The sequence below is a fragment of the Triturus cristatus genome, chromosome 7 (genome assembly GCF_964204655.1).
Source record: "Triturus cristatus chromosome 7, aTriCri1.1, whole genome shotgun sequence".
In the NCBI taxonomy this organism is placed as follows: Eukaryota; Metazoa; Chordata; class Amphibia; order Caudata; family Salamandridae; genus Triturus; species Triturus cristatus.
The window spans coordinates 558897616-558910150 of NC_140590.1; the positions used below are offsets into that span (position 1 = coordinate 558897616).

The 12535-nt window shown below is 49.4% G+C and overlaps 1 protein-coding gene and 1 long non-coding RNA gene across 3 annotated transcripts in view; one reads left to right on the top strand and one right to left on the bottom strand.

Annotated features, from left to right (window-relative positions):
• The window catches only part of ARMC7 (armadillo repeat containing 7), a 107086-nt gene extending 97687 nt beyond the window's left edge, over positions 1 to 9399 (bottom strand). For both annotated transcript variants that reach the window (XM_085617052.1, XM_085617053.1), the window contains exon 1: positions 9223 to 9399. The gene's annotated coding sequence lies outside the window, so the exon portion shown is untranslated. The remainder of the gene's footprint in view (positions 1 to 9222) is intronic.
• A 55-nt stretch (positions 9400 to 9454) lies between these two features.
• Positions 9455 to 12535, top strand: part of LOC146810107 (uncharacterized) — a 45817-nt gene continuing 42736 nt past the window's right edge. Inside the window, exon 1 of the long non-coding RNA XR_014966548.1 lies at positions 9455 to 9700. This is a non-coding gene — a long non-coding RNA (uncharacterized LOC146810107). The remainder of the gene's footprint in view (positions 9701 to 12535) is intronic.

Genomic DNA, 12535 nt, shown 5'->3' on the forward strand with positions numbered 1-12535 from the left:
TTTGAGATAGCATTTACCGCTAGGTTATAATGCACCTCTACCTATATGTCTGGCTGTGTCACAGACAACCCGCGAGAATGGTCCCTGAAGGCTGCAGAGGGGCTCTGCTCATGCATAGTCACCCTCTCACATAAAACCCAGCACCCTGTCTTCAGGATTGTTAAGGCGTGCTATAGAGGTGACTTATAGGTTTTACGTGCAGTGACCTATAGCTATAGTAAACCTATATCTATAGTAAGTGGTGTATGCACCAGCTTACACAGGCTGCAATGGCAGACCTGTAGTTCCATTTGGCATGGCCTCTCATGGGTGGCATAATACATGCTTCAGCCCATGGGAGGTCTCTGGGGTACCTATGCCCTGAGTACATGAGTACCATATATTAGGTACTGACAAGGGTGCCCCAGTATCCAATCTGGAATGTACCCAAGTACATGGCATAACAGTTTAGGGAGAACGCAGATATACTGGGGTCCTGATTAGCAGGATCCCAGTCAGACTAGTCAAAAACAGTGTAACATGAAGCAAAAAATGGGGGTAACCATAAGAAGCAGATCCTACTTTCCTACACCCCCCACCCCCCACGTAAGGGGATGAGACTAACCTTGCCCAGTTGAGTCTTCATTTTCTAAGTGGAAATATCTGGAGAGTCCATCTGCATTGGCATGGTTACTCCCAGGTTTATGTTCCACTGTATAGTACATCCCTTTTAGGTAAGTGGATCACCTCAAGGGTTTTGTGTTTTCACCCTTCATCTGCTTCAGCCATAAGAGGGGCTTATGGTATGTCTAAACAATGAAGTGAATGCCAAGCAAGTATGGCCTCAGATTCTTAAGAGCCCAAAAAGCTAAGGCTTTCCTCTCAATAGCTGACCAACGTTTCTCTCTGGAAGTCAACCTTCTGCTAATAAAAGCTACTGGTTGATCCTGAGCCTCTGCATTAAGTTGTGACAATACAGCCCCTACCCCCAACTCAGATGCATCTGTTTGGACAATGAATTGTTTGGAATAGTCAGGACTCTGCATAATGGGAGCAGTGCACATGGCCTGCTTGAGGTCATCAAATTCCTTCTGACAGCTAACTGTCCACTGAACTTTGTTGGGCATTCTTTTTGATGTAAGATCATTCAAGGGAGTCACTATAGACCCATATCCTTTTACAAATCTTCTGTAGTACCCAGTCAGGCCCAAGAAAGCTCTGACCTGCGTCTGAGTAGTGGGAGCAACCCAGTTCATGATGGTCCGGATTTTGCTCTGCAATGGTTGAACCTGGCCTGCACCCAGAAGGTGCCCCAGGTACACAACCTTACTCTGCCCTATCTGGCACTTGGTGGCCTTGATAGTGAGTCCTGCTTTCTGCAGAGCCTCCAAAACATTATTTAGGTGGACCAGTTGATCCTCCCAGGTGGAGATAAAGACAGCTATAGCATCAAGATATGCTGCACTATAGGCTTTCAGGCCTGTGAGGACGTTGTTCACCAACCTTTGGAATGTAGCAGGTGCATTCTTCAAACCAAAGGGCATCACAATAAATTGATAATGCCCACTGGGGGTTGAGGATGCTGTTTTTGGTTTGGCATCCTCAGCTAGTCTGATTTGCCAATCTGCAGCAGTGAGGTCAAATGTGCTCAGGAACTTGGGGAGGCCAAAGTGTCAATGAGCTCATCTGCCCTAGGAATAGGTTGACCATCAGTCCTAGTGACGGCATTGAGCCTCCTGTAGTCCACACAAAACCTCATTTCTCTCTTACCACCCTGGGTATGAGGTTTGTCCCAGGACCACTGGACTAGCCCAAGGGCTATCTTAAGGTTCAATCACTCCCAATTCCAGCATCTTTTGGCCCTCAGTCCTGATGCAATCTCTGACATGGTAAGGCTGCCTGTAAATCTTATTTTTAACAGGTAGACTCTCACCTGTGTCCACTTCATGGGTACACCAAGTGGTCCGACTAGGAGTCAAAGAGAACATGTGCCTGTATTGATTGAGGACTTTCCTGCAATCAATCTGTTGTTGCTCAGTGAGGCTGCCTGCCAAGGCTACAACATCTACTGAGCCATCATGAGGGTTCTGTGAGAGGAGGTCAGGGAGTGGGTCACTCTCTTCCTCCTGTACCTCGTCAGTAGCCATAAGGAAGCCCATGTCTGCCCTGTTCACATAGGGTTTGAGCCGGTTTACATGGAGCACCCTGTGGGGGCTCCTGGGAGTTCCAAGGTCCACCCGGTAGGTGACCTATCCCTTCTTCTCAAGTATGGTATGGGGTCCACTCCACTTTTCCTGGAGAGCTGCTGGGGCCACAGGCTCCAACACCCAAACCTTCTGTCCTGGATGATACACAGTCAGTACAGCCTTTTGGTCATGCCAAGCTTTTTGCAATTCTTGACTTGCCTCAAGGTTTTTGCTGGCCTTCTTCATGTACTCAGCCATCCTGGAGTGGAGACCAAGTACATAGTCCACTATGTCCTGTTTGGGAGGTTTGAGAGTTCACTCCCATCCCTCCTTCACCAAACACAAGGGTCCCCTAACTGGATGCCCAAACACAAGTTCAAAAGGGCTGTAACAAACCCCCTTCTGTGGGACCTCTCTGTAGGCAAATAGAAGGCAGTGCAACAGGACATCCCATTTCCCCCCAAGCTTTTCTGGGAGGACCAGGATCATGCCCTTTAGGGTTGGTTTTGTTGAACCTTTCAACTAACCCATTGCATTGTGGGTGATAGGGTGTGGTGAATTTGTAATTCACTCCACACTCCTTCCACATTGCAGTGATATAACTAGACATGAAGTATGTACCTCTGTCAGTTAAGACTAGGCCTGGGTGGTGAACTTCGCTCCGTTTGTGGAGTTTTCTGCACTCCACGGAGCTCGGAGTGCAGAAAACTCCGCTTCGCGATGTCCAGTGGAGTTTTTTCCCCACTCGCGATCGCGAACAGTAAGTTTGCAAGCGCGAGCTGACGCTCGGGTAGAATTTCAACCCGAGCGACAGGAATACCAGCACAAACTGCAGGTCGCAGTGCACTCCGCCACTCGTGGAACTTTGCTGAGTTTTTATGTAACTTTGCGGAGTTCCGCGTAGCAAACCTCCGCAAACTACACCCATGCCTAGTTAAGACCTCCTTATGGAAACCCACTCTGGAAAAAATTCCCAGGAGGGCCCTGGCCACCACAGGAGCTGTGGTGGTTCTAAGGGGTATAGCCTCTGGATTCCTAGTGGCATGGTCCACCACAACTATATTATAACTGTGTCCAGATGCAGTTGGAGGGTTCACGGGACCAATTAGGTCAATCCCAACCCTCTGAAAGGGAACCACAGGTAGTGGTATTAGGGGGGCCTTTGTGACAACACCTGACTTACCACTGGCGTGGCAGGTGGTACAGGAGCGACAAAACTCCTTGGTGTCTTCTGACATGTGAGGCCAGTGAAAGTGAGGGATAAACCTGTCCCAAGTCTTACTTTGACCTAGGAGTCCTGCTAAAGGAATGTCATGTGCCAAGGTGCGTAGGAAGCCCCTACACTTGAGAGGTACGACGAACCTCCAGGTGGCACCAGGCATGGGGTCTCTACACTCAGAGTAAAGATGTCCCTCATTCCAAAAGATGCTGTGGGACCCATTGACACTCCCAGCAGCAGCTTGCTTTCTGAGGGGTTCAAGAGAGGGGTAGGTTTGCTGCTCCTGGCTCAGCTCTGCCCTGGAAGGGTCCCCTGTCCCCAAGAACTCAACCTGATCAGATTCCAGTTCATCTAAGACCGTTCCTTCACAAGGACTGGAATCACCTCCCTCAAAAATGGATCCTCTCCTTGAGTCAGGGGAGGGGGGAGAGACAGCCTTACCGCTCCTGCTCTTACTCTTGGAAGGCACATGGTCCATTTTTTCTAAATCCAGGGCCTGTTCAGTAGACATCAATTTGGCCTGTGACCTGGTCACAGCAAACACATCTGCAGAGATGCCCAGCATTGCTGCAGGAGTCCTTAATTCCACTTCAGCCCAGGCTGAAGTCTTCAAATCATTGCCCAATAAGCATTCCACTGGAAGGTCTGAGCTAACCACAACTTTCTTTGGGCCAGTTACCCCTCCCCAGCTGAAATTAACAACTGCCAAGGAATGATCAGTCCTGACATTGTTAGCAATAGTCACTTGGTACATCTCACAAAGTATGATCTGTTCAGTGTCCACAAGATCCTTTGTCACCATAGTGACACTTGCACCTGTGTCCCTGTATGCCATGGCCTCCTTACCATTAATCAAAGGCTGTTGTCTGTATTTGCTCAGGTTACTGGGACTGACAAATAAGGTGGCAATATCCATGCCACCATCACAGACGAGCACAGCCTGAGCTGGGGCTCCGACTACGCCAGAATCCACCTCGGAGCCCAAGGTTAACCCTACTAATCCCTTGTTCCCTGTACCACCTCCTGTACTTGTGCTAGGGGGCGCAGTTGCCTTATGGGCAGTGGCAGTAGGAGGATTTTCCTTGGCTTTTGAACATTCAGCATATTTTGTTCAAGGGGTCTTTACCTTACAAAAGTAACACCAAGGTTTTCTCTTGCCTTTTCCTTTGTTGGATTGGGACTCCCCCCACCCAGATGCAGGTTTTTGGGGCCCTGATGAAGACATTTGATCTTTACCCTTCTCCCCACCCTTATCTGGAGTTTTAGAATCCTGCTTCTTCTGGTCACCACCAGGGTTCTGTTTTTTCTGCTTCACCCTGGTTCTGACCTACTCATCTGCCTTCTTTCCCAATTCTTGGGGAGAAGTCAAATTAGAGTGAACCAGGTATTGATGCAACAATAGATGGTGGCAATTATTAAGGATCTGCTCCCTCATAATCAAATTGTTACAATCCCTTGAAATAATTCACTTCGCTTCCAAGCAACCAGCCTTCCAGAGCCTTAATATCACTATCCACAAAGTCTACCCAGTTCTGATTTTGTGCTTTCTGGGTGACTCTGTACTTAATCCTATACTGTTCAGTTGTTAAGCCAAACCCATCAATGAGAGCACTCTTCAGAACTGAGTAATTGTCAGCATCTTCTTCTCTAACAGTGAGGAGCTTATCTCTATCTTTGTCAGCAAAGGAGAGCCACATGATAGCTGCCTACTGCTCTTGAGGGACCCTCTGAACTTTACAGGCCCTCTCTAAAGCAGTTATCCACTTATGGATGTCATCCCCAACAAGGTGGGGAGGGACAATCTTGCTCAAGTTCCTATTATCAAAATAATGTTCTTTAACTCTAGAGACACTGTTGCTGCCACTATGGGGGTTTAGTCCCAATGTTTCTGTAGCTCTCTGGACTTCTAGGGATTCCTTGTCTAGGGTCAACTGCTCTTGCCTGAGCCTAAACCTAGCTTTCTCAAGTTCAGCAGTTGGTACTCCCTGTCCAAGGAATGGTCCATCTTGCTACATACAGGGGTCCCTACAGACTGTCCTGAGTGATGTGACTCTGCAAAGGGAGATCTAGATCTCCTTGGTAAACTCTGCAATCTTCCAGGAGGAGTGAAGAGAGGGCCATGTTGTCCTTCCTCACAATCTCCCTGAAGATCTGAGTTGTCCAGGTGGGAATCATCTTGTTCATACTGGCCAGGGTTTGAGTCTAAGTCATAGAAGGTATCACCTCCTGACCTGTCCTCGTTCCCCGTCCCACCCACTTTCTCCTGTTCATCTGACCTTGGGGTCTTCATAAGATCATCAAGCAATAGGACCTCTATGAGGCCGTGGCTGTTTGCAGTTCTCCCAGTCTTCAGCTTTCTAGATGCACACAGGGCTTTCAATTCTTGGAATGAAAGCTCACTCTATCTAGAAGGCAGAGAGCCACTGGCATCTCCTTTAGAAGACATACTAAGCGTGGTGAGGTGTTGCACCTACCTAACCTAGTGGGAACTAAACTGTCTGGAGGTTGGAGAAAGGGTGTGCTAGACCCTTGAATTAGCCAACCCTCAGTTCAGTAGAACTTACTTATTCTAAGCTAGTATTATTTGTACCTAGTGGTTTTCAGTTAATCAATCCAAATATTTATCTAGTAAAACAATGCAGGCTTGAATCCCAACCACTGCACACCAATGTGAGAAGTTGGTCTAGTATATGATGTCCACTAATTAAAGTGGGCACCTTGCACCAGTGCAAACTCTTATGGTGATTTAAGAGGTCAAAGATAAGCTTAGAAAGCTAATCAAGTGATAGCTGTGGAGAGCAGCCTTCAGGCTTAGTCTTGAAGGAATGTTAAGCAGCTTGTTTTACCAGAATGCAATCTTATTGTATTGGTTAAATGAAAGGAGAACCACACAGTAGTTATAAGAATACATATTTATTATTATAACACCTTAAATACCTCACAGTATCTGATACACACAGATAAACACAAAGCACACAATACTGTAGCACAGAACCAATCATAAGTAGCACTAATACACAGTGGGCTCCCGGGGGACACCAAACCATATACTAAAATAGTGGTATAAGAACCACGACAAGTTAAGACAATGTCTAGAATGTGTTGAATCGTTGGGACCCCAAGGAACCACCCAAGGTGAGTGAGTAGGGACCCCACGGAGGACGGGTGCAGCGTGAGAACACAACCGCGTGCTAAGTACAATTCAATGAGAGAGTCGCTTAAAAGTTTAAGGCCCTTCGCAGTGGATTACGAGAAAACCCTTTGGAACATAGAAGGTTGGAGAGCCACCCCACCCATGGATAATGAAGTACCAGAGTTACCTATCCCAGCTGGGTGCATAGGGCTGAAGTGGCGTCGGAAACCGCAGTTGTTCTCAATGGGAGTCTTCAAAGAAGAGCCACTGCTGGAACGAAGAAAAGTGTCCGGTGGAATCCGCAGGTGGATTCCTAATGGAAGGAACCTAAAGCAGAGGGGACAGGGTCTGGGTTACTTAGGGGTGACCAGGGGCTCGGTAGACGAATGCCCACCTATGTCGGGTGCTTCAGGGTCGAAGAAGGAGACCTTGACTCTACAGCTGCAGGGACCACGAGATGTCCAGGAAGACCAGGAGCTGGATACAAGCTCTCTCACGAAGGATGTCGAGTACTATGGGGTCAGTGTCAAAATAATGTTCTTTAACTCTAGAGACACTGTTGCTGCCACTATGGGGGTTTAGTCCCAATGAGCACCAACAAGCCTTGGCAACAGCAACCCACGAAGACGGTCAAAAAAGGTTACGGTCTGGCCCAGCAAGGGCCAGAGGACTCACCAGAGCAAGGGGAGTCAGGGCAGGCCTGGTGCAACCAGGGGAGCCCAAGAAAATCAAGATTATCTCTCAAATGGCCCACAGGCCGAAGGCACATGAGTCGCGAGGGGACCTCTAGCAGTTTCACAAAAACTACTGCTTGCTGGCACAGAGTGCAAGGAGGCCGAAGTCCTTGGTACGAAATGTGCGCAGCGGTTGGGGCTAACGACAGCCCAATGCACGAATGTGGGGGAACGCCAACAAGCATATGCACTTGCAAATGTACACAGTGCACTGGGGTTTGAGTTACGCAGTCCCCACAAGGGATACTGGCGTCAAACTTGGTGAGAGGGCAGCTCGACCTCAAGGAACGTAGGAACCCACCACCTGTGTTGCTGGAGCCTTCGGAGTCCACAGGAGCTCAGGATCAGCAGACCGGTCAGTTGCGTTACGGTGCCTGTAAATGCAGGGGAGGGACTCCTTCACCCCAAGGGAGATATTTCAGTTGTCCTTGATGCTCCACAAGTCCTGCACGGAGCCTGTATGGTGCACGGGCACAGACAATGCTTTGGACGGAGAGGGAGATAAAGTCGGGCCTAGTCGAAGTCCAGCGAAGTCCAGAGTGTCCAGACGGTCAAAGGTCAGTGGTTTCTTGTTCAGAATCTTGTCCACATCTAATCCAGGGTCCTACAGCCAGGTAATCCCTTTTGTACCCACAGGAGAGGGTTGGGCAGATTCAGGGGACCCTCCTAGGGGAGGGTCCGGACAGGGGGGTGGTTACACTCATGTCCATTGTCCAGAAGCACAGCTCATCAAGGGGTTGAAAAAATTGACCACATACATTACTATTGCATTAAAGGATCTACACTGACTCTGCAGATTGGATTGGCAGCTGTCGATATGATGATGACATCCATATTTCCCAGAGAACGGTGAGTTGCTTTCCTTATTTTAGGTTTTGCGTGTGTGTGGAAATAATTTATCACAGTACAGAAATGGTCTAGGATGGTGACCCCCAGAGGAAACGTTTGTCCCTTCTGACATCTTAACCTGCTTCCGTCAATCGGGAGGGGGGGAGGGGGGGAAGGGGGGGGGGGGGAACTTCCGAATTGTTCTTCTCCTCCTCCTGTAGGCAGCATTCGCCGCACCTTGACAATTGTCACAGGCTTCTTTTATTAAGATTAAGTTATTAAGAAAAACCAGAAAGATTTAGTCCCCGCCCAGTGTATAGGTCAAGCTACTGCTGATTTTATGAATGTCTAAACATCAGAGGTCTACACTTCTCTGGACAGTCCAAAGTTCAAGCTGTCACTCAAAAAGCCTGCACTCATGTAAAACTGTCATTTCAAGAGACACAAGGACATGCCCAAGATCATGCAGTGAGGGCAGCAGACTGGGGGAATGCTGCATACTTGATTTATTTGTCCTCCTGTGGCATGAGATGACTCAAACTGCAAAACACGCCTGACTGAAAGTAACTTAAAGATTAACATGAGTGTTAACAATTGTGGAATTCTACAGTAAGTCGCGTTCCGGAGCAGACAAATAAATGCAGTTCTGGTGAGATACATGACGAGGGCTGCGTATCTGCTATGCTTGCACCGGCAACAACCATGGTTCATTTGAACTAATATCTATTGCGCTACTTATAAAAATGGAACATTAATTAAGATTTATACTTTCAACGGTTTTACTCCAGCGGCTACAAAGTGTTTTGCGGCTGCATTGTTTCTAAACGGTTATACAAAGTTCCACAATGTCATCCATTGATATGGTCATATGAAAATAGTAATTGTTTGCAAGACAAGAGCATGTTCTCACAAAAAAAATGATTAGGAATAACCACTGAACCTCCTTTAAATGGGGTGAGATCAATCCCCGCGCTCCTTCAGTAACACCGACCAGTAAGGATTCCTCAGACGTGTCCCGTTAAAATACAAGTGTTTACAGTCCCCGTGGATGCGAGGAACGAAGACTGCATCACACGTAAAATGAGTTAAAACGTCCTGCGGCTGGAATCACTTGAGGCAAAAAAAAGGTTGAACTTAACTTACATGAACCTTCTGTGTTTGTCCTTCTGATAGTGGTAAACAGGGCCGTTGTCACAGAAAACTGCCGGGGAATGGATCTCAGGAGAACATCCTGGCCCGGCAGACCCAAAACGAAAGCATAGCACGACTGGCTCTGGAAAACAGATCAAAGTAAACCCCACCCACATAACGCTGAAGATGAGTCTAGCAGAAATGAAGCGAAGTCTCGCTTTGTCTGTTCATTTCATATTGGGGGTGTGCTCAGTTTCGGGATTTTTTCGTTGGGACCTTGGGCTTGCTGTCTGACTCGCATTCGGGGAGGCCAACCTTCCTGATCCTGGTTGTGATCTCCGGGCAATGATTCGGCTGTGTCTAAATTAATAGCATCATCCCCTCAGTGTCTCGGGATGACGCTGCCTCGGATGTCCCGCGGGAAGCGGCTGGGGAAACCCCTACTGTTTGGGGCTGTTCTGCTCGGGCTGGGGACAGCCTTTATCAACAGGTGCGGAGGCGGGAGTCAGTGGGGTCGTGGGTGGAAGTTAGTTGAAGGGCGAACGAAGGGAGTTTGTGATAAGTAAGAGTGCAGAATGACATATTGGGGGCGTTCACGGAGCGGGTAGTTGGAGTTGAAGAGCTCTCCAGTAAAGTATAGGTAGGGTTGGTCCGAGAGTAACATTGCAAGCCAGAACAGCAATCAAAGTGCGTTAGATTTATTTTAAAAATAGACTGTAGAGTCTTCCCTAGGCCTGCGGTTAATCATTACTCTATTTTCCAGCATTCACTGGCACACTGTGCATTACAGCATACTTCCCATAGCCACACCCTAATTCCTCCCCATATATTTCATAGTTCCGGTTCAGGGACCGCCCCAGTACCAGAATGGCCTAGTGTGTATAACATCAATATGATGCATCTCCCCCTTTGTTAAATAAAAAATGTCCGACATTAAAAAGCACGTCATTTAGTTGGCGAGGCGCTTTCACTATTCTGCTGGTTTTGGTGATCCGATGTGATCGAGGTCCACCCTGATCAGGCAACGGTGTCACAGGCTGATGCGCTTGAGCTGGACCTGCAGGCGGGGTTGCCTCAATTGTGGCTTCAGAAGTCGACAAGTGTCAAGGTAGGTATTTAAAGTGTGATGTGTTCCGAGTGATTAATTTTCCAGGACAATGTGCTGTCCCTTGCATACTATGGCCTGCAGAGGGTCAGAGGCAAAAGTAGTGTTTGTTTTCCGCTTTCGTCTCTGTTTGACCATTACCCAGTCTCCTTTGTCACAGACTGTCTTGTCTCCTGGGCATGGTGGCGCTGATCTGCTTGCGTTTGAATTTTTCGTTTTGGAGTTGCGTCAGTGTCTCGAACTTTGTCAGTATTCACTGATCGATCTGGGGCCCATTGAGGTAGTTTTGTTCTGATGGCTCGCCCAAATAGCAAAATGGCTGAACTTTCACTAGTTGTGGAGTGAGGAGTTGATCGCTAGGACCAGAGGGCTTGGCACATGGCATGTATAGGAAAGTAGGATCTGCTTTCATGATCACCAACACTTTTTGCTGGGGTCATTATGTTTTACTGACTAGTCTGACTGGGATCCTGCTAATCGGGGCCCCAGTCTCTGTGCTTCTTCCCTGAATTGGACATGGTGAGTACTTAGGTACACTCAAGATTGCCTACTGGTATACCCTGATAAGTCCCTAGTATAAGGTACAAAGGTACCCAGGGCATAGGTACACCAGGGGTTTCCCATAGGCTGAAGCATGTATTATGCCACCCATGAGGGACCACTCAAATTGTGAATAGAGGCCTGCCCTAGCAGCCTGTGTAAGCTGGTGCTTACACCACGTTCAACAGATATGATTCCTTATATCTGGTGTCACTGCACCTAAAATCTATAAGCTACCTCTAAGGCAGGCCTTTCAATCCTAAAAGTTAGGGGGCTCAGTTCTAAGTGTGAGGGTGCCCCTGCATGACCAGGACACCCCTACAACCTTCATAGTCCATTCTCCTGGGTTGTAAGTGCATCAGCCATTGAGATACATAGAGTGGCCATGTGTCAGGCGATTACCGTTTCTAAACTGGCTGTAACAAACCCTGTCGTGTTTGGTATCAAACTTGTTGGAATCATATCATATTCCATGCACTGTAAAGCTCCTCAAGGAAGCACTGAGTGCTCCCGGTACAAGTCTTCTAGACCTGGACTGCAAACGATTGCTGCTGGAGGGGGGCGTGGCTTGGCCGGCTGCAAGATGGCCGCACTCTAAGTGGGCTCTGCCGGCCAAGCTAAGAATCTGTCATCATCTTGCAGACAACTATACTGTACCTGCTCTTGGACAGCATTTCCTGACTTGGCGTCACCTGAGGCGCTGACTGATCCCGCTACTGCTTCTCGGCAACGACTTGGGACCGAGTTCCACCGCCCAACTTCAGCGCCGGGCCCGTGCATCGAGGCCGGCCAGGATCGGCTCTCCTCCCTCTGCTGCTGAGCTGGGCTCTTGTTGCCCCACATCGCCTGCGGGGCGTCGAAGGACTCCTCGCCACTTGGATTGGCGAGTGCACTGCCGCTGCGGCTTGCTGTGGCGGGGTTGCGGGTCTGCGAGCTGCACCGCCCGGCCCGGGCCCTTGCGACTTGGGCACCATCCTCCCTACCTTCCTGTCGCATTCTACAGCGGCTACAGGCACCCGGGCCCAGTGACAAGAGCGGCGTACCCACTGCGTTTCCCCGTTGGTGAAGCCCCAGACTGGCGCGTGCTCCCGACCTCTTCCAACCCCCCCCCCGCGCTGTGCTGTGTGAGGTGTCCTGACTACTTCTACACCCTGGCTCCTGTCCTCTATGGCCCGGACCCCACCGCCCCCGGCGCCTGGTGCTCCACCTTGCCACTCGGAGACGCTGGGCCCTGGGCGCTACCTTAAAAACTGCCTTCTCCATTAAACTGGTGGCCCCTGACTGCGGATCGGCACTGCTCCGGTCCTGCGGGCCTGTTCTTGGCTTAGAGATGTACGGGAGGCCTGTAATCTGCACGCACCTCCTGCTGTCTTGCCCCGCCAAACCTCGCCTCCGCCTCTTTGCCCCCGCTGCTGGTGCCAGGTGCCGCTTCTGTTTTTGGACTGCGTTGGCCCTGGTCCTCATTTGCTACTGTTCTCTGCCCTTGGGCCTGCTCCCCTTCATCAGCCGGACCTGCTACAGCCCGGGGGCCTGTGCTGCGCCAGCGGGATTTCGCCACGTTTGGGCCCCTTGACGGCTATCCTGCACCCTGCGAGTTTGAAGTAGCAGCCCCTTCTTTGGGCACCGCCTCTCCCCCATTCCCCGTTTGCTTCCACAGAAGAGGCTTCCTAGTCACTACCT